Below are 18,173 nucleotides of genomic sequence, written 5' to 3'. Positions count from 1 at the left end.
CACACATTTTTTGCCACGTGCAAACCCACAGAGTGAGGAGAATTACAAGAAAGTAAGCTCATGGAAAAAATCTGGTCAGAAAGCAACTTTGGGGGTGCCCGGTTGAGCATCCGACTTTGGTTCAGGTCATGATCTCGAGGTTGGTGAGTTTGAGCCCCGCATCAGGCTTGCTGCTGTCAGTACAGAGCCCGCTTCAGATCCTCTGTCCCCCACCCCCCCAGCCCCACCCCTTCTTGTGCTCTCTCAAAAAATAACATTTTTTTCTTTATAAAAAGCTTTTAAGGTCTGTCTTAACACATGTGCGAGTTCTCACCTTTCACCTCTAGTACGGTTTTATAGCTCCTCGGTACTGCAAGTCTGTGACTTTTGAGAGACAAACTCCACTCTCCACAGATTTATTTAAAGCATTTATGCCCAGCTTGGTGAGGGAAACACACTACTGCATCATGGGAAGGTTTTGTTTTTTTTTAATGTAACATTTATTTAACCCAAACGTGCCATGCCCTATACCTTCTTCTCAACTGAGACTGTATAATATTTAGGTTTAGGGCCCCACCCTTTCAATCAAATAAGATCAATTTAGGCTAAAGATTCTGGACACACTTGTAGTAGGAAAAGGGTGTGGCAGATACTGTGTTAATTAACTGCATGCCAGAGCCACCACTGGGGAGGCCACGTGATTCACGGTGACGGCCAGCTGGGTAGTGAGCTGGGTGGTGTGGTCTCTTAGGTGGCGTTTCCCAGAGGCAGACCCTGAGATGGGAATTCATGTGCAAGTGATTATAAACGAAGTGTCCCTAGGAGAACAGAAGAAGGAACCAGGACAGGGAAGGGAGCCAAGCAAGAGTCAGGCAAAGTCCCAAAGAGGACAGGGACTCTGGAAGGTTCAGTCTGCCTCAAAGTTGTCCTGACCCACCCTGGGCAAGGGAGCTGGGCTTTCATGTTCTCTTACTCAAAGGCATTACTTAATGGCCATTGAGTTTGGGCCCGGGAGCGGCTGGAAATGGTTCACAGGGTTCCTGGGGGATCTGAAGGTTCTGACATCTGGTTCCACAAATGCCACCATATTGGGAACCACTTTGCCATTCTCCCTGTGGGCGGTCAGCGCTTCAAACTACCTTAAATACTACCTTTCCTACATTTCAGTTTTGTTTATATGCGCCCACAAGGATAATGGCTCGGCAGTGGTGACTAGCCAGCCACTCGGAGATCCGTGTTGTGGTGAACAGGTTGGTCAGGATTGTCGGTTGTGTCACTTTGATTTGTGTTTCCAGGGCAGACAGAAGTAACCGAAGAACAAAAATCAAAATTTGCTCTCCATTGAGCATATATATATCTGACTGTTTATACCCCTAGCACGCCTGTGGCTTACTTTGTGGTTGGAAATGTGACCCTTCCTTGTGTTTCTGTGACCCATTTCTGTTTTGCCAAACGCTGGACAGTGCCCTGTTCAAATGTGCATCAAGACTTTTCTTCCCTTAAGCTCCACAGCAGAATTCAGGTGCTGTGCAGTCTTCCCGGTAGAAGGCGAACGACGTCGTCGTGTGTGGGGTCAGGCGGGGAGGCCTAAGGAGAGCTGGAATAGGGCACATGCTAAGCGGCTCCTTCTGATGCCTGTGGCAGTTTTCATTCTGCGTGTCCGGGACTCTAGAGTTCTAGGGACACGCCTTCAGGGGACGCCGAGGTGGAGGGTGGAGGTCGAGATCATTTTCCCTCTTCACTCTCGCCAAAGCACAAGGTCTTGTGCAGTCACGTATATTGCAATCGTCCTTAAGATTTCATTTAGAAAAAGAGCTGTCTGCAGCTAAAAAAGAGAAATTAGACCACAGATTTGATAGATAAGCAAAGCCGGCAATATCACGAATCCTTAGAGTTCACAACTGCTTCTTATTAATGCAAACATGATGCAGTTTTAATGTTGGAGCCGGTTCCAATCACAGGCAGAAGGACGTTTTAAAGTACTTCCGTGCAGCAGACCGCCTGGTCTTGCAATCACCACCAAGAATGAGAGACCAGAGGTAATGTTTTAGCTTTGTAAAATCGCGTCTTTGTAGCGCTGCCGGCCTCCCTCTTTTCCGTTTTGTCGAATAAGGTCTCGGAAGTGAACTACATTCTCCTAAGTAAAAGATCAGTCTTTATCATGAGAGCGTCTTAATAAGGGACTCTTGGAACCTTGGGCAGCATTAATTTGAATCTTGAGAGGCAGCGTGGTGCTCTGGTCACCAGCATGGCCTCTGGAGACAGCCTGAATTCGAATCCGCGCCATGAATTAGCTGTGTGGCTTTGGGTAAGCCGCTTAACCTCTCTGCGTCGCTGTACTCCTCCGTAACATAGGGTTGCTGTGAAGATTCAGTGAGCTTTTGATCTATTTAATCTATCATGACAGCACCAGACACATCGTAAGCACCATGTAAGCGGTAGCTGTTACTATTTGATTACTTCATGTTAACTGGGGCAGGAGCTGGGCTGAGATTTATGTTTGCTGTCTGTGCTAAAGAGGCTTGCTGGGATTCGGGAAAGACCGTCAGCCCGCTCTGAAGAAAAGATACCAGCATGAGTCATTGTAAAGATGGTGGGACTATTGGCCATTTCTTTTTGGGTCTCCTAAGAAACGTAGTTTTGTACATCTGCAGCCTTAATATCGGCTCACCAAGGAAAGACTGAGCCTTAAAAAGCCTACATGTACCTTAAATCAAACTGCAGATTGTTTTGCATCGGGAAGATAATTTTAAGCTCGGTTACAAGGTGAGGCTGGGAAAATACCTTTCAAGAGATTGATGTGTTTCTAGTCCACAACAGCTCCTCTCCTGTAACTACGATATCTAGAAAACGGAATTAGTGACCGTCCCAGCCCCTTTCCAGCTTTATTCATGTGGATCACCTGATTCAGCAGGTGCGGGTGAGGCCCGAGTCTTCATTGTGAACCAGCTCCCAGATGATGCCAATGCTGTGGTCTAGGGACCACCGTTTGTAATACCTGTAATGACCGTGGGACCCAAGACGCAGGAGTTGACTCATCAGGAAGAACAGGTTGATTATGTGCCTAGAGAAGATACTAAGGTTCAGCTCTGTGGCTTTTGGCAAACCTTACTTAACCTTTCTGGACTTGGGTTGCGACATGCGTGAAAAAGGTGAGGGAGTTTTGTGCAGGATGCTATAAGCTTTTGTAAGCAGCGCAACTGTCTTTTTTTTTTTTTTTTTTTTTTTTTTTAGTTTGAAAGGTAGACGTGTCCCTATTCCCAGGTTGTATGTGTCTCTGCACTTAAGGTTGGGAAGCCACTGCCAGTTTTGAGCCAAATTCTGCCAGGACATCACCATCTAAAGTGAAGGCTGAAGAAACGAGGAAAAGATAAAAATGGGATACTTTGAATAGTTTGTCACTTCTGGAAGGTCAAAATCACATGTTTATTTTCATGACCGTATGAAATTCTCCAAAGCCCATTCCATCCTTATCAGGATGAGCCATGAGCCGTGTTTATTGGAATATAATTTCTGCCACAAATGCCTCTACTTGCCTCCTGCTGTTGTAAATTCCATTGTGTGGAAAGCAGACCTTAAGGAGGCCTCAGCCCCACTGGGGTCAGAAAAATGGCAATCGGGAGCCAGACTGCCTGCGGTCAAGGCCAGCTCCACTACTGTGTAACTTTAGAAACGTCACTTAGGCTTGCTGGGCCCAAGTGTTCTCAACTGTAAAATGGCTCGAGAGGATTAAATTGGTTAATATATGTCAAGAACTTAGAACAATACCCGGTGCAGAATAAGCTCTAAGTGGTTACGGCTCTTACTTGCCAAAGCTTTGTACTGTGTTCATGTGGCCTACAGACATGACAGAAAGGATCTTCTTTTTTATTTAAAAAATTTTTTTAAGTTTATTTATTTTAGAGACATTGCACAAGCAGGGGAGGGGCAGAGAGAGAGGGAGACATAGAATCAGAAGCAGGCTCTGTGTTCTGAGCTGTCAGCACAGAGCCCTACCTACTCTGGGCTCGAACCCAGGAACTGTGAGATCGTGATCTGAACCAGTGTCGGATGCTTAACCGACTGAACCACCCAGGTGCCCCAAGGATCTTCCTTTTGACGGACAGATTGTATATGCATGTGTTGGACGATGAGCAAAATTTTCAAAATTCACTTTCCAAAAAGAGTTGACCGAGCATGTCCTGTAATTCGCTGAGATCTTACCACTGTGCCCCAACACCTGACACACTGCCTGATACATACGAGACAATAAACATTTTCTGGGTGCGTAAGTGAAATCGTTAGAATGTAAATGAATGCTGGAATATGAGAAATGGGTGAAGTAGTAAGAAGGTGGAAAATTAGGGATTAAGAATGATTGCAATAAACTTAATATGAGCTAACTAAAAAGTTGAGACAACAGTAAAAATAGCTAAATTGTATTTTTAAACTAAGGGATTAGGAAGTAGGGAAAGAAAAAAGTATATATTTTGTCTTTAAACGTGAATACTAGGCTGTTTTGCAAGACCCACATTGTTCCCTGCAGGTCTCTTAAATTCGAGCAGTGACAACAATGATGAGCAGAGGTGTGGAGGCTTAGGGGTCCACAGGCACGTGTCTTCTTCCTTTAGCACCTTTCCTGTGGGGTTTCAAGGTGTGGTTTGATCTCTAGTAGGGAGACATACTTCCCAGATTTCACTGTAACCCTGTTGTGATACCTGCCCCCTTTTTGGCTTCAGTTTCGCCCCGGCAGGCATTGGAAGATCCCGTGTCCCTTGGGCAAGTCTCTCCACAAAAGAGCAACCTGCCCACTAATCAGCCTGTGTTGGTTGTGGCTTGGCATATGACTTATAACCAAGTCTGATTCTTACCTCCAATGCAGAGAGCCGATGGGGGTTTTTAGGCTGTGTACCCGGCCACTGATGCACACACACACTTCTTCCGACACCAGAGCTAGAAAGAGCCACCCACCCCATTTGCCAGCTTTGGTTTTCATCTGGGAAACCTTAAGGGCCTAATGTCATTTGAAATACTTCATCACCAGTATACAATTTTGTTAGTATCCCTTCTACCTTAGTTTGATTAAAAAGTGTGTGTGTGTGTGTGTGTGTGTGTGTGTATGTGTGTGTGTGTGTGTGTGTGTGTGTATGTATGTGTGTGTGTGTAGTTTACGTGGCTTTCAGGGAAGTACTGTGATAGCACATCCAAACAGGTGTGGGTTTTGGGCAATCATAATACTGGATAGTAAACTTAGAACATTTTTTCATTGCACCTATTTCTCTATTTCAGGGATAATTTGAACTCTCTGATTACATCTGGCACATTTCAATGGATCTTGCTGACTTTATGGTTGACCCCCCTCCCCCAGGTCTCCACTCCCCCTGCCCCTCTTCTCTTCTGAGTTTGCCTCTGTTCACTTTGTGATGTGGGGAGAGCTGGCCTCTCCTTCCTTCCTCAGCTCAGAACGGCTTCTCAAAGTAGCATTTAAAACACTATTAAATCATGGAAACAGGTGGCACGGGCCCACTCTTTTCTTTTCTTTTCTTTTCTTTTCTTTTCTTTTCTTTTCTCTTTTCTTTTCTTTTCTCTTTTCTTTTCTTTTCTTTTCTTTTCTTTTCTCTTTTCTTTTCTTTTCTTTTTTTTTTGCCTTTGAAGTATTCCACCAGGTTCATGGGCGCAGATGGAAAAAGAATGACGAATATTCTCCTGATCGCAGAGGTGGTACGTGGCATGGTGTGTTTCTGACAAAGGGAACGTGAGAGAACAGGCTTTAGCTGCCACAGAGAGTGAGCAGACGGAAAAGACACTTGCCCAGAAAGGAATCGTCCCTTCCGAAGCCTTCTCTGTTCACTCATTTGATCCATAAGTCAGAGCGCTCTGTGATCGGCTTGAAAACTGGATACTTAAAAACCGTTCCTTTTGGGATGGGGCTGGGGGATAAGGACGGACCTGACCCTTCTCTCCATGTCTTTTTCTTTTCAGTTTTGAAAGCTGTATATGATTACACATTTAAAATAACCAGTCAAACCAGAAAAGGAAAACAAAACCCACATCTTAAAATCAAAACCGAACAGAAATAGATGAAGACCTTAAAATTTGTGTAAAGATACCAGCAACATAACCACACAGAGAAAGTATTTACTTTAAGGGCTTTTAACCATAGGTCTCTGATACATTTTCAGTGGAATGTACTTTCTAAAGACAAAAAAAGGCACAGAGATTTTAAACTTGACTCCATAGTTTATTGTTAGTGTTGGCATTATAATTTAAAATTTTTCGCATATATTGAAATAAAACAAATGAGTTAACTTGATAATATTTTGAGGAGTCAAGGTTCTCACTGTAAGAAAAAAATAGGGATAGATATAAAAGAAAGAGCTAAGAAAAATACTGTAATGTCCAACATTACATTGAACACTAAGTGGACATGTAAAAAAAAATGGATGGCCATTATGTCTCTGAAGCAGTTTCTGGAAACCTAATATGATTTGACCATTTTAGGAATCTGAAGCTTTTTAATCATGTAATTTTATGTTCCTTTCTTATAAAGGTCTTTATTTTCCTCTAGTTTTTGTTTCCACTGATTATTTTTTTTTATTATTGTCCATGTTTAATTAGATGCTATAAGGGAGGCTAAATTAAAGTCTCACCTAAGAAAACCACAATCACCCAAATGAATCATGGCTGAATTTCCCTTTTGAGACCTTAAATAAATAGTGGATGGGTATAGGGAGAGAGGAAACGAAATACCAGCATAAGGCAGCCTTCTGGTCTCCTTTGACATAGCATGAGGGAAACACCATTTGCGGGGAAAGGATATGGTGAAGTACAGTCCTGTAGAAACGTGAACTTGAGGATTTCACCACCTCTGCCTCATTGCTGCTGTTCGCCAAGGTCCAGCCCATGTCCCCTCTCTTCAGTGAAGCCTTCTCCACTGCCCTAGATCTACACAATCATCTACCTTCAATCCCAGGGGATTTGGAGACTGACAGTTATTTAATCCATGTGTCCCATTTGTCTGTGAGCTCTGTTCATTTAGTCGTTAGGCACCAGCTGTGTGCCCATAGTGCAGTGCCCTGGAGATACGATGTGAATGAGGAATGTCCACCGTTCTCAAATAAGGTCATGGTCTAACTGGGGAGGGAAACTGACACACGTCGACAGTATAATGTGGTACGTGAGAGGCTAAACCAGCAGTGTGCAAAACTTCCATGGCAGTCGGAGGAGGGACAATTGATTTTGCTTGTGTGCATAAAGCAAGGGAAAGAAAGAAAAGAGAGGGGGACAGAGGTCATGTCCTAGAATGGCTGGTATTAAAGGCATGGATGGTAGGAGTGCAATAACTCTTTGGGGATCCTGATGTCAGGATGCATGGACGACCAGATCCTGGTGGGGTTGTGACGGGGCAGAAGGAATTGGTGCAGAGTACTGGGCTGGAGGGAAATCCAAGACCAAGTCTGTCTACTCCTGGATTTTGCCTATGGCTGATGTTGGCTGTATGTGTTCCGGTATCCCTCTCTCCCAGGGTTGTCAGTAGCGTGGTTTGAGGATAAGGTAGGGTGGAGCGCTGCGTGCAGTCTGCTGTCCTGTCGAATTTCACAAGGCAGTTCGTTCTGTAGGAGTGGCTGCCCCACAAGGACCATGTAGCCCGAGCAGATGATCTGCATCATTCCACACACAAGAACAAAACTTGGTTCTGATTCAGTGTTGAGAATAGGCACAATTCGGTCTGTTGGTCTTGTTTAGTAACGAGGAGGACACCAAAGAAATGCATCCAGCAACTTCAAAGACAGGCACTTCATTTGTAGTGAGGAATGTTCAAATAAACAGTGGTCAGGATTTGCTCAAATCAGCTGTACGAAAGGTTGCTCTTGCCCAGGGCGGTCCACTCACCCCAGAAATAGCATTCTTGGTGTGCACAAAGGGTGCCAGATGTTATTATTCCTTCACGATGTCCTTGTGGACCTAGGAAGTACATTCCAGTGGTGGTAACAAGCCCTTTTCTGGCAATACGTGAAGAATGGATAGGTGTGCTTTTAAACCAGATGTTATATCCCGTGCCGTTCTTACATCGTTGGCCTTGGTAATCAGGAGTACAGATTAGCAAGGAAATTTAGAATCAGAGTATAATGAAAGCCATAAAAAACCAAGGCGTCGCCTTCAATAAAAGTGAGTGGACACTTTATAGCTCATTGTAATCACTCGGTCGACTGTCAAGGCTTGCACTTTTAGGATGTAAGAAGTCTTTCCCCAGGAACACATTACATATGTTTCTCTAACCGGAGTGAAAGCTACAGGACTGCTTCAGGTAGCTTCGGAGGCTCTTGGACGTTGCATTGGAAGATAAGCTCTTGTGGATATAAATGAGGTAAACGGCAGTATTTTAAAGACTGCTATTGGTGTCTATAAAGCCATGCTGCTGCGAGCTGCAAACACGGTTGTTTATTTCGACCGAAGCACAGATGCTTAGGATCACGTAGCTTATAAACAGCTTGACCAAACTCAGGCTAAAATGTGATGAGAAAATATGGTGTCAGATGTAATTTTGATTACTTGAAGCTTTAAGAATTCTGTTCCTGTGGCTAGGTGTAAGTCCTCTCAGACAAGAATTTTTAAATTTCAACTCACGTGGGCTCTAAATCATTGATAGGGTTTACTCTATTAAAGGAAGAGCATGTTGTGGTCTTAAAACCACAGGGGGATCCTTTTTATCTTCCCTTGCGTGCCCTTGAGCTGTTTGGTTTTCCCTTGGCTCAGTAAAATGAGATGAGGAAGCGTTCTGATCCTCCCTTTCCTGGAGGGACTTCCATACTGGCTATGGGGAATTGGAAGGATTTCCCAGAAAGGTATCTATGCCTTTATAGTTTGGTTGAGCTCAGCAAATAGGTATTGAGGCCAACCGCGTGCAAGACACTGTGAAGGTATGAGGGAAAAGATGAAAGGAATCAGGGAGCTGGAAGGGCACGGTCAAAGGAAGGGACAGGCACGTCAGCTGCTAACACTAGTATACTGTGTGGTGAGTCACCAGGCTTGTGAACGTGGTGGCTTTAGCGGAAGGCAGAATAGAGAGGAGGCTCAACACAATCAGAAGGTTCAGGAGAAGCAGGCCCGTGTCTCAAGGAGCCAGCTGATAGGACAAAGATCTTTTTAACTTTTCAATTTCCTTTTCTTTTTTTAAAAATGTTTACATTGAAAGAGAGTGAGCGCTAGTGGGGAGGGGCAGAGAGAGAGGGGGAGAGAGAATCCTAAGCAGGCTCCATGCTGTCAGCACAGAGCCTGACGTGGGGCTTGATCTCATGAACTGTGAGATCAGGATCTGAACTGAAACCAAGAGCCGGACGCTCAACTGACTGAGACACCCGGGCGCCGCTCAATTTCATTTTCTTTTGTCTTTAGAACTATCTTGAATATGCCAATAGTGTTTCACCTGGAATAACTGCTCTTCTGTCTTCTCTGCCTTTTTTCTCCCTCTGAGTGAGCAAAATTAAAATAGTACAAAATTCCAAAGGTGCAATGCTTTTGTATCATTATGGGAGTCCTCCATGTTGAGAATAGAGCTGTTCCATTTGGAACATGACATGAACTGGTTCAGATCCAGTTCGTCCAGGTTCATGGAAGAATAAAATAATGGTAATTTGCCTCTGTCTTATGAAATCTTAAAGCCCCCTGGTTCTCTTTGCTTCCATAGAGGTGGGTCATTTTTAAAAAAATTTTTTTCTTTAATGTTTATTATTTGAGAAAGAGAGAGCAAGCAGGGGAGGGGCAGAGAGAGAGGGAGACACAGAATTGGAAGCAGGCTCCAGGCTCCGAGCTGCCAGCACAGAGCCCGACACGGGGCTCGAGCCCAGAGACTGTGAGATCATAACCTGAGCTGAAGTCGGCCGCCTAACCAACTGAGCCACCCGGGCGCCCCTCATTTTTAACATTATGGAAGGAAAGCACGATGACCAAAATTTTTCTTTATCGGTCCAACTGTAGGTAGCAATTGGAGAAGTTTAAATGCGTCCTTCTGGAGGAAATCATTTTGAAGTCCAGACCACAAGACTCTTCTTTCCCACCACCTTCAGACAACCACCTATGGTCAGTTTCCCTCTCATCCCTAGTCTCTGAGAACAATGCTGGCTTCCCTTCCCTTCCCCACCTGCTCTTCTTTGATGACAAGAAGGAATCCACAAGAGAAGGAGAGCTGGGCTATGAAAAGGAGGAACATAAAGACCCTGACATCTTTTCCACTCCATCCCAGTTCCTTTAGCATTGATTTTTGTGCCTTTCCGTCCTCTCCACTAGAGTGCTTTCTCATAAACCCGCCTGCCTCGCACCACCCCATCACCACCACCTATTAGAGGTTCTGCCAGTTGAGTCCTCCCGGCCAGATTCCTTTCTCGGTAGTGTCCATGCTGGGCTGTGGCAGCTCTGCTTGTCAGGGGTCCGTACCCACTTACGTCTTTGTGTGCCTTGGGGACTTTGAGTGTCTCTGAGTAACTCTTGAAGCTTGTCCGGTCGATTTTCCCTGACATCAGATCCTGATTCAAAGCCATCTGTTACTGATCGGTGCAAGTTTCGAGTAAGAGTTCCTGGTGACTGTGATGAGATATTGTCGTAGGTTTTAAGTGAGAGTCTGTCCACCAGACAAAAGCAGAAGAGGACTTCGAATTGGGTACAAGTCGAATGTAGGGAGTTGAGGTAGAGAGAAGACCAAGAGGTAATTATCATTTCTTCCCCTCCCAAGTTCAGAATGAACTGACATGTAGACTTTGAGGAGTTAGCCAGATGGGGATCCAAATATCTTTATTACAGTAAAATCTGGATAAGTACACATGACTGGTCTCTTGAGATCCTGTGAGCTTTTTAATACTTTCTCTACTTCATTAAGCATGTCCAGGCAGAGCTTACAGTTATAGGCATCCTTCTCAGAGGCTGGCCTCTTACCTCATGGGAGACAGAGAGGGAGAGGGACTAGCCCAGCTGAGCAGGCTCAGTTCCTTGAATGGCCCTCACCAACTGGATCCCATCCTTCCCTCTCTCCTCCGCCCCCAGGAATGGATGAGGAAGGCTGAGAGCAGCTGGATGTTGCCTTATGGGAACATTAAAGAGGGGTCTGGAGGCTCCCCCAATATTCCCCAGCATTTTGTTTTGTTAATCTATTGGATTGGACACTTAGCTATTTAGCAGTGACTGCCTCCCCCCCACCCCCCCCACCAGCCTCAGGGAAGGAGAGAAGTTTGTCATTGTGGATCTCCTTTCACTGAAACTAACGTCAACTCTCTGGGATAAATTTTACCCGCAGAAGGGTCTGAAATGAATATAGAGAGTTATTTTCATTAAATAATTACCAAGGCACATCCTATTCTATGCTGCACATTTACTCCCTATCCTAGTTCCCTGTTGAATTATTCCCAGCCATGTCGAGAGGTGTGTGAGAAGCCCAAGTAGTAGCATCAAAATTACCTAAATATTAAAATGTCCTAGTCTTCACTCATATGAGGACTTGAAGAGACAAAACAGATGAACATAAGGGAAGGGAAATAAAAATAATATAAAAACAGGGAGGGGGAAAAAACAGAAGAGACACATAAATATGGAGAACAAACTGAGGGTTGCTGGAAGGGGTGTGGGAGGGGGGATGGGCTAAATGGGTCAGAGGCACTAAGGAATCTACTCCTGAAGTCACTGTTGCACTAGATGCTAACTAATTTGGATGTAGATTTTAAAACATAAAAAATAAAATTAAAAAAAAGAAACACTAAAAAAAAATTAAAATGTCCTAGTCTTGAACACACATCTCCTTCATCATCAAATTTCTAAGAAGAAATCCAAGCTCCTGATCTAAACCCCCTTGCTTTTATAAACCAAATCAACAGAAATTATAATTTCTAAGTACGTTCTAAATGAAGTCCCAAAGCATCCTTACCCAACTTTAACTCTGCTTTGCTTGGGTGCGGTACAGACTCTCTTCTTCATAAGCACCGCAGCCTGGCTTTTCCCCAGGCTGGATGTGGCTCCATCAGGACTTCCCAACTTGAATTCATTGTACATCAGTTCTCCTTCATCTCACTTTGAAAGTAGACCCAGAAGGTAGTAAGAGACACATTTATTGGAATACCAGCCCTAGTTCCATGAGATTTCATTACACAACCAAATCTCCAAGCCCTAGAGCAGTTATAGCTGCAGAAAACTGATAGATGTGGTCAGTCCAGGGCATTAACATAATTGGGAGAACAAAGCCATGTCTCTGTAGTGCCTCTACCCTTTGGAGTGAAACATTCCTGTCTTCTTGTGAAAAGATGCTTGTGTCGGTGGCAACTCCAGGCACTAGGTCTTAAGAAAATCCTCCACCCAACTATTGAAGGCTGATAAGAATATGAAGAGATGTTCTTCTAGCCAACACGCAGAGAAATGTAAATTCAAATAATACGCTGCCACCGAACACCCGTCAGGTTGGCCAAAGTTGGAAAGTTGGGTATTGGCAAATGCCGGCAAGGATGGAAAGAAATAGAGGCTTCACGCGTGGCGCGCGAGTATAGCTATTCGTTGTGGAGAGTGAACTGGCATTGCTTACTGAAGGGAACACTGAATATGGAGTGTGCCCCAGTAATTCTACTCCTGGATATTTGCTCCAGCAAAACTTCACCAAGTAGACACAGCAATGATCATCTCAGCGTCCTGGGTGGTAGAAAGGAGTCAGAGATGATGTCGGTGTTCGCCACTTCAGGAATGGATAAGTCAAATATGGTGGTTACGTATAATGGAGTGTGATGTAGCTGCCAGAAGCAATAGACTGTATTTAATTCTATCCATATTATTAGGTTTCAGGAAATGATGTGGCGTAAGTCAGAACAGGAAAGCATTTATGCCACAATATCACTTATTTTTCAAGGACACCTATATATTTGAGTAAACATATGAAGGGTATATTGAGAGGAATTTCATTACGGATGCCCAACCAAGAACCAGTGGGAGAATGGGATTGAAATTAGGGATAATGGGGAAAAATACAAAACAAGGCGGGGCCTCTCATGGATGTACGATGACCATGTGATGTGGACTGTGATGTATGATCAATTGAATTCCATTCCGTGCACCCAATTCTTGCACCCAAGGCCAGAGAGAGGGGGTGGGGTAAATATTGATTGATTTATGTTCAGCAGTAGCTTTTAACTTGGTTAGTGTAGTTGACCTCTTATTAAGTGATTTAAGGGAATTCTGGGAAGCCCTAACATATGTCAAAAAGCCTCCATTATCAAAACCATACCGTACCATTAGAGCCAATGCTTAGACAGTATGATAGATCAAAAAAAAAAAACATGAACTGTGGAGTTAAGCTGACCTGGGTCCAGTTTTCAGCTATGTTGTTTAATACCTCTGTTGCCTTGGGAAAACTATTTTTGAGCCCTTATTTCCTTATCCGCCAAGCGGGGATAGTAACGAATAGTTTTTGAGTTATTTGTGTGATACATAATGTGTCTAGTGACATTAAGCGTACTTAATACATATTCGTCCCCTTTTCCCTCTCTGTCTCCCTTTCTATTCCCACATTCCTTTTTATCATCAGGCTTTATTGACAGCAAATGTCTAGAACTTCTTGGGAATGGAAATGAAAATGGTAACATCTTTCGTGGACTTGTGAGGTACTAAATTCTAGGGGCTGTCCAGTAAAAACATAATGGAAGCAACATCTAATTCAAAATATTCAGTAGTCACATTTTTAAAAAAGTAAAAAGAAACAGATGAAGTTAATTTTAATCATATATCTGAGTCCAATTATCCAAAATATTGTCATTTCAACATATAATCAATGTAAGTTCATAATGAGCTATTTTACATCATTTGGACCAAGTCTGGGAAATGTTGTGTGTCTCTTACACTCACGGCACGTCTCCGTTCGCCTCATATGGTTGGTGGTAACCATACTGGGCAGTGAAGTTTGAGTGCTTTACGCGTTTTCTTCCTCCCAATTTAACTTGGGTTCTCTGGAAGACAGAGCCTAAGGCAGGACTTCTGTCCAATCCCGGGGCAGCGAGTGTGAGGGAGAAGGGAAATGAGGCAGATGCTTGGAGGCGCAGGATGCCTGATGGAAAACTGTACCTCGGGACTTTGTAACGGAGAAAGATGAATTTTCCTGTCATTCCACATCTTCCATCCCTCTTCACCGAAGTTGGCCCCACTGAGGCTAATGCCCTTCCTTTCTGGATTGTGTCACCCAGCCACTTCGGGCAGCCTCTCTGAGGAGGGCACATGCCACATCCAGTGGCTTGGATCCTCATTCCAGTCTGGGCTTGGATCCAGAGCTTCCATGGGTCTGTCAGGTCAAGCCCAGGAGCTCTGGAGCTGCTGCAGCTCCCGCCATTCAGAACTTGGCAGTCAGTGTGGCGGGGGCGGGGGGGTGGGGTGGGCAAGGGCTCAGGAGCTAGCGAGGCTGAGAGACTCTGAGGAGGCATATTACGTGGTTTAACTTGGGTTCTCACAAATGCTCACAGCAACATAATGAGAGAAGGAAGGGAGGCTAGTGAGACTAGCTGTGCATCTAGTGAGTGACAGAGCTGGCATTCCAACTAGGTAGGTGCCTGGCTCCAGTTTGGGCTCTTAGCCACATGCTCATAGGTCCTTACCAGTTTGGCACAAGCCAACATAAATCAGACTTTCTGTCGAGAGCAGGTTTTTATCTGTGGAAACTTTTTTTTTTCTCTTTTTTACATTTATTTATTTTGAGAGAGAGAGAGAGAGAGAGAGAGAGATGAGAGAGCACGAGTGAGAAGGGGTAGAGAAAGAGGGAGAGAGAGAGAATCACAAGCAGGTTCCACACTGTCGGCACAGGGCCTGATGCGGGGCTCGATCTCACGAACCGAGATCATGACCTGTGCCGAAATCAAGAGTCAGACACTTAACTGACTGAGCCACCCAGGTGCCCCTATCTGTGGACACTTTAAAGACAGGGAGGTCTAAGAGGAGAGATGGATTATTGAAAGGTTCAGAGGAAGTTCTTGACCGATCAGTAATTTTCCTAAGGAGCCGACCACTGCTTACTTGCCCGCGTGGGAGGTAAGTACTGATCCCTTCCATAGGTCTCAGCCCTTTAGTTGATTTGGTCAACTCTTCAATTCTGTGGAGCTGTTGCTGAATAGTAGGGAACCTCCTTTTTTGTTTGTGGGTAGAGGGGAGGCCATATTTAATACTTTGGGAGCCTGCTTGTATACTTACTTCATTTAGAAGGGTTAGTGTAGTAAGTTTGGAAATTTGAAAGTTGATTAAGGAAGAGATAGGTGTGAGAGAGGCCATGACACCCAAGCTTTATTTGGGTGGTGTGTCGACAAGCTTGCGTGGGAAAGTAAGTCCCTCACGGCTGGAGACCTTCTGGAGACAGTGACACGATAAGGGGAATAGGGCAAGGGACCTCCCGGGGGAGTAGGGGAAATCAGGGAAGGTGCTTACCCGTCTAGGTGATGTCACTCAGCAACAAGGTAGAGGGTCTCTGGGTCAGAGGGCTCCAAACGCTAGCAGCAGGTGGAAGACTTTTCTAGCTGCAGGGTGTTGCTTACTGCTAGCAGATGGTGGGTACAATTTCGCAGGGCATGTGTGGGGTAGGCAGGCTCTAAATGGCTCAGAATGTGTTTATTTGGAATATATTTAACGCAACCGGATGTATGAGAATTCGAGTTGGCTTCATCAGGCTTTGGACTAAACAACATAGGGTCCATCTGCGGCCTATTTATGTAGCAGGTGGACAGGAAGTTTCCCATTCATTTACCTCTTCCATTGTTGTAATGGGGTATTAGGCTATGAGTGAAGTTCTTAGGGCAGCAAGAGTTTAGAGTTCCTGATACGATGAGAAGTTTGCAGAGCCAACCAAAACCTACTCTTCCTTTTTCTTCTGTTGGGGTCAGAATGTCAGGCAGCAACAGACATGAGAGATCAGCCCACCTAGGTGAAGGTCTTCTCCAAGGTCACACAGCCCATTGTGGAAGGAACCTAGGCCCAGACTCAGGTTTCCTGAATTTTGCCTCCTTTTATTTGTGCAGTACCTCTGCCATCGGGCCCTCGTGCAGAAACTTACTAAGTGTGTCTCTTTCCACTTTGGGAATGCCTTGTTTCTTTTTCCTGGAAGGAAGCTTCTGAGTGAACCTCCCTCTCTCTCTTTAGACACCAAAAAGGTACCTTCAGGTATATATCTGTACAAGCAGATACCCCTGACTGTATCAGATTGTCCTTCAAATGATCACGTAGGAGAAGCCCTGTGCCATAATAAATTCCCCCTTTATCATATCTGCACAGAGGTATCCGTTCCAGCTCTCTGTGAAGTCTTATCTTTGCCAAACAGCTTCCCATCTTGATGCATTTTCTTTTCTTTCTAATTTTTTTAAATGTTTGTTTACTTTTGAGAGAGAGAGAAAGAACATGAACAGGGGAGGTGCAGAGAGAGAGGGAGACACAGATTCCAAAGCAGGCTCCAGGCTGAGCTGTCAGCACAGAGCCCAACGTGGGGCTCGAACTCATGGGCTGAGCCGTGAGATCATGACCTGAGCCAAAGTCAGATGCTTAACCGATTGAGTCACCCAGACACCCTATTCATGCACTTTCTTGCAAGAACCCTTAAAAGCATCTTAGTAAATACCAAATGTAACTAATAGCGATGAAAAAATATTAAAAAGCCCTGTGAGGAATATTCTAGCATCTGTTAATAGATTTGCTGACTCAACCTTGGAACATATTACCCATGGGTAGGAGACAAGGGATAGAAAGGTTCCCTGTTGGCATATTTGGAGGTCATTGCGGTTTTATTGTACTGTTGCCTTTGTAAAATTTTGGATGGGTTACTCATATAAAGGATGGGTATTTGTTCTTCGTCTGGTTTTAATTTTCCAAAAAGTTAGAACATCTGTAACCCAACTTCAGGCGAGAATGCTGACTCAAAGAGTGAAGGAGTCCGAGACCAGTTTCACAGTCAACATGCCTCCGGTTAAATGTCAGGCCTGCGAGCCCTGTCAGCACCTTTATTCCCTTCCCCGTTCGCTCTTCTCTCCTCACGGCCCCTCTCCTAAATAGAAGGTGAGGAGAGGGCTGAGAATGTTACTATGGACAACAGGGCTGCTCGAGGAAAGTCGAGGAAAGGACTAGAGAATAATTTGACTATGTCCGGAATTCTTGGTCAGCTGGACAGCTTGATGCTTGAGATTTCCCACAATCCTTTATGTTTGATAGAAGTTAAAAATGTTGTCTGGTCCTCTCTCTCACCCCATAAGAGTTGTTGGCGGTTTGCCCAAGTGTTCCTTGTCGTTTCTTTGTGTAGCACTTCATGTATATGTCAAACTATGATTATAAGATTTTAAGCCCCCCATGATAACCTTTGGCACTGAGGATGGAAACTCATCTTTCCCACCCCTTATCAGAATATTTTAGAATAATCAAGAACTCAGAAATCCGAGTGCTTTGGATTAGAGACAGAAGCCTTACCATTTCAGCCTATTCTGAGCAACGAGAATTAGAAGTTTGCTTTAAATAATGTGGTAAATGTACTTTTCACTTCCTCAAAGGTTTAGGATCTCCGGGGGACAGAGGAAGGTATGGTTCTCCACACAGGGGCCAAAGGTTCTGGCAGTGAGTTTCTAGAGTGTGTGTGTGTGAAGGTGTTTGTGGTAGAGAAAAGGGGTCTGTGCTGATGGGTTTTCTCCCCCATGCAGAGCCCAGCAGACCATGAGAGTAGGGAAGTAGTGGAAGGACAAGGAGATTGGGAGGCCCAGTGGGAAGTGTACTAGATCATGACAAGAACTCCTTATGGAGTAGATCTTCGTTGATTAGTTTGGACTCTTGAGCTACTTGTGAAGTTGTCTGCATTAAGGCTCTTCCTTGTGATGGGCAGAAAGGGAACCTACCTGCAAAAGACTCCAGAAGACTATCATCAGTTGAGGAAAAGACGAGAATATGTCAGCTGGGACAAGTGATTCACCATTCAATATAAAAGGACACCAGTTTAGCTCATGATCTCATACCTCATAGCAAAATAAATTCAACAGAGATCAAAAAATTAAATGTAAAATGTAGAACTAGAAAAATGTAGGAAGACATTTACGTGATCTTTGGATGGGGAAAGACTTTCTAAGTTTAAAAGCATCAGAAGGAAAAGACTGATAGATCTGACCCATGTTAAAACTGCTGTAAATGAAATTAAAGTCAGAAACAAACTGGGAGATTTTTACAGCAACTGTTATTAAAGACTAGCA

General features: G+C 44.4%; 1 protein-coding gene across 4 annotated transcripts in view; it reads left to right on the top strand.

The window, feature by feature from the left end:
- PIR (pirin) overlaps positions 1 to 18,173 on the top strand; it is an 89,761-nt gene that overhangs the window by 27,706 nt on the left and 43,882 nt on the right. The gene's annotated exons all lie outside the window — the stretch shown is intronic.

This window comes from Lynx rufus, unplaced genomic scaffold, assembly GCF_022079265.1.
Source record: "Lynx rufus isolate CCGP_SWC_20201006 ecotype Redwood Valley unplaced genomic scaffold, mLynRuf1.p SCAF_14, whole genome shotgun sequence".
Classification (NCBI taxonomy): domain Eukaryota; kingdom Metazoa; phylum Chordata; class Mammalia; order Carnivora; family Felidae; genus Lynx; species Lynx rufus.
The sequence above is the reverse complement of the archived record's forward strand: the minus strand, read 5'-3'. Positions and strand labels throughout refer to the sequence as shown.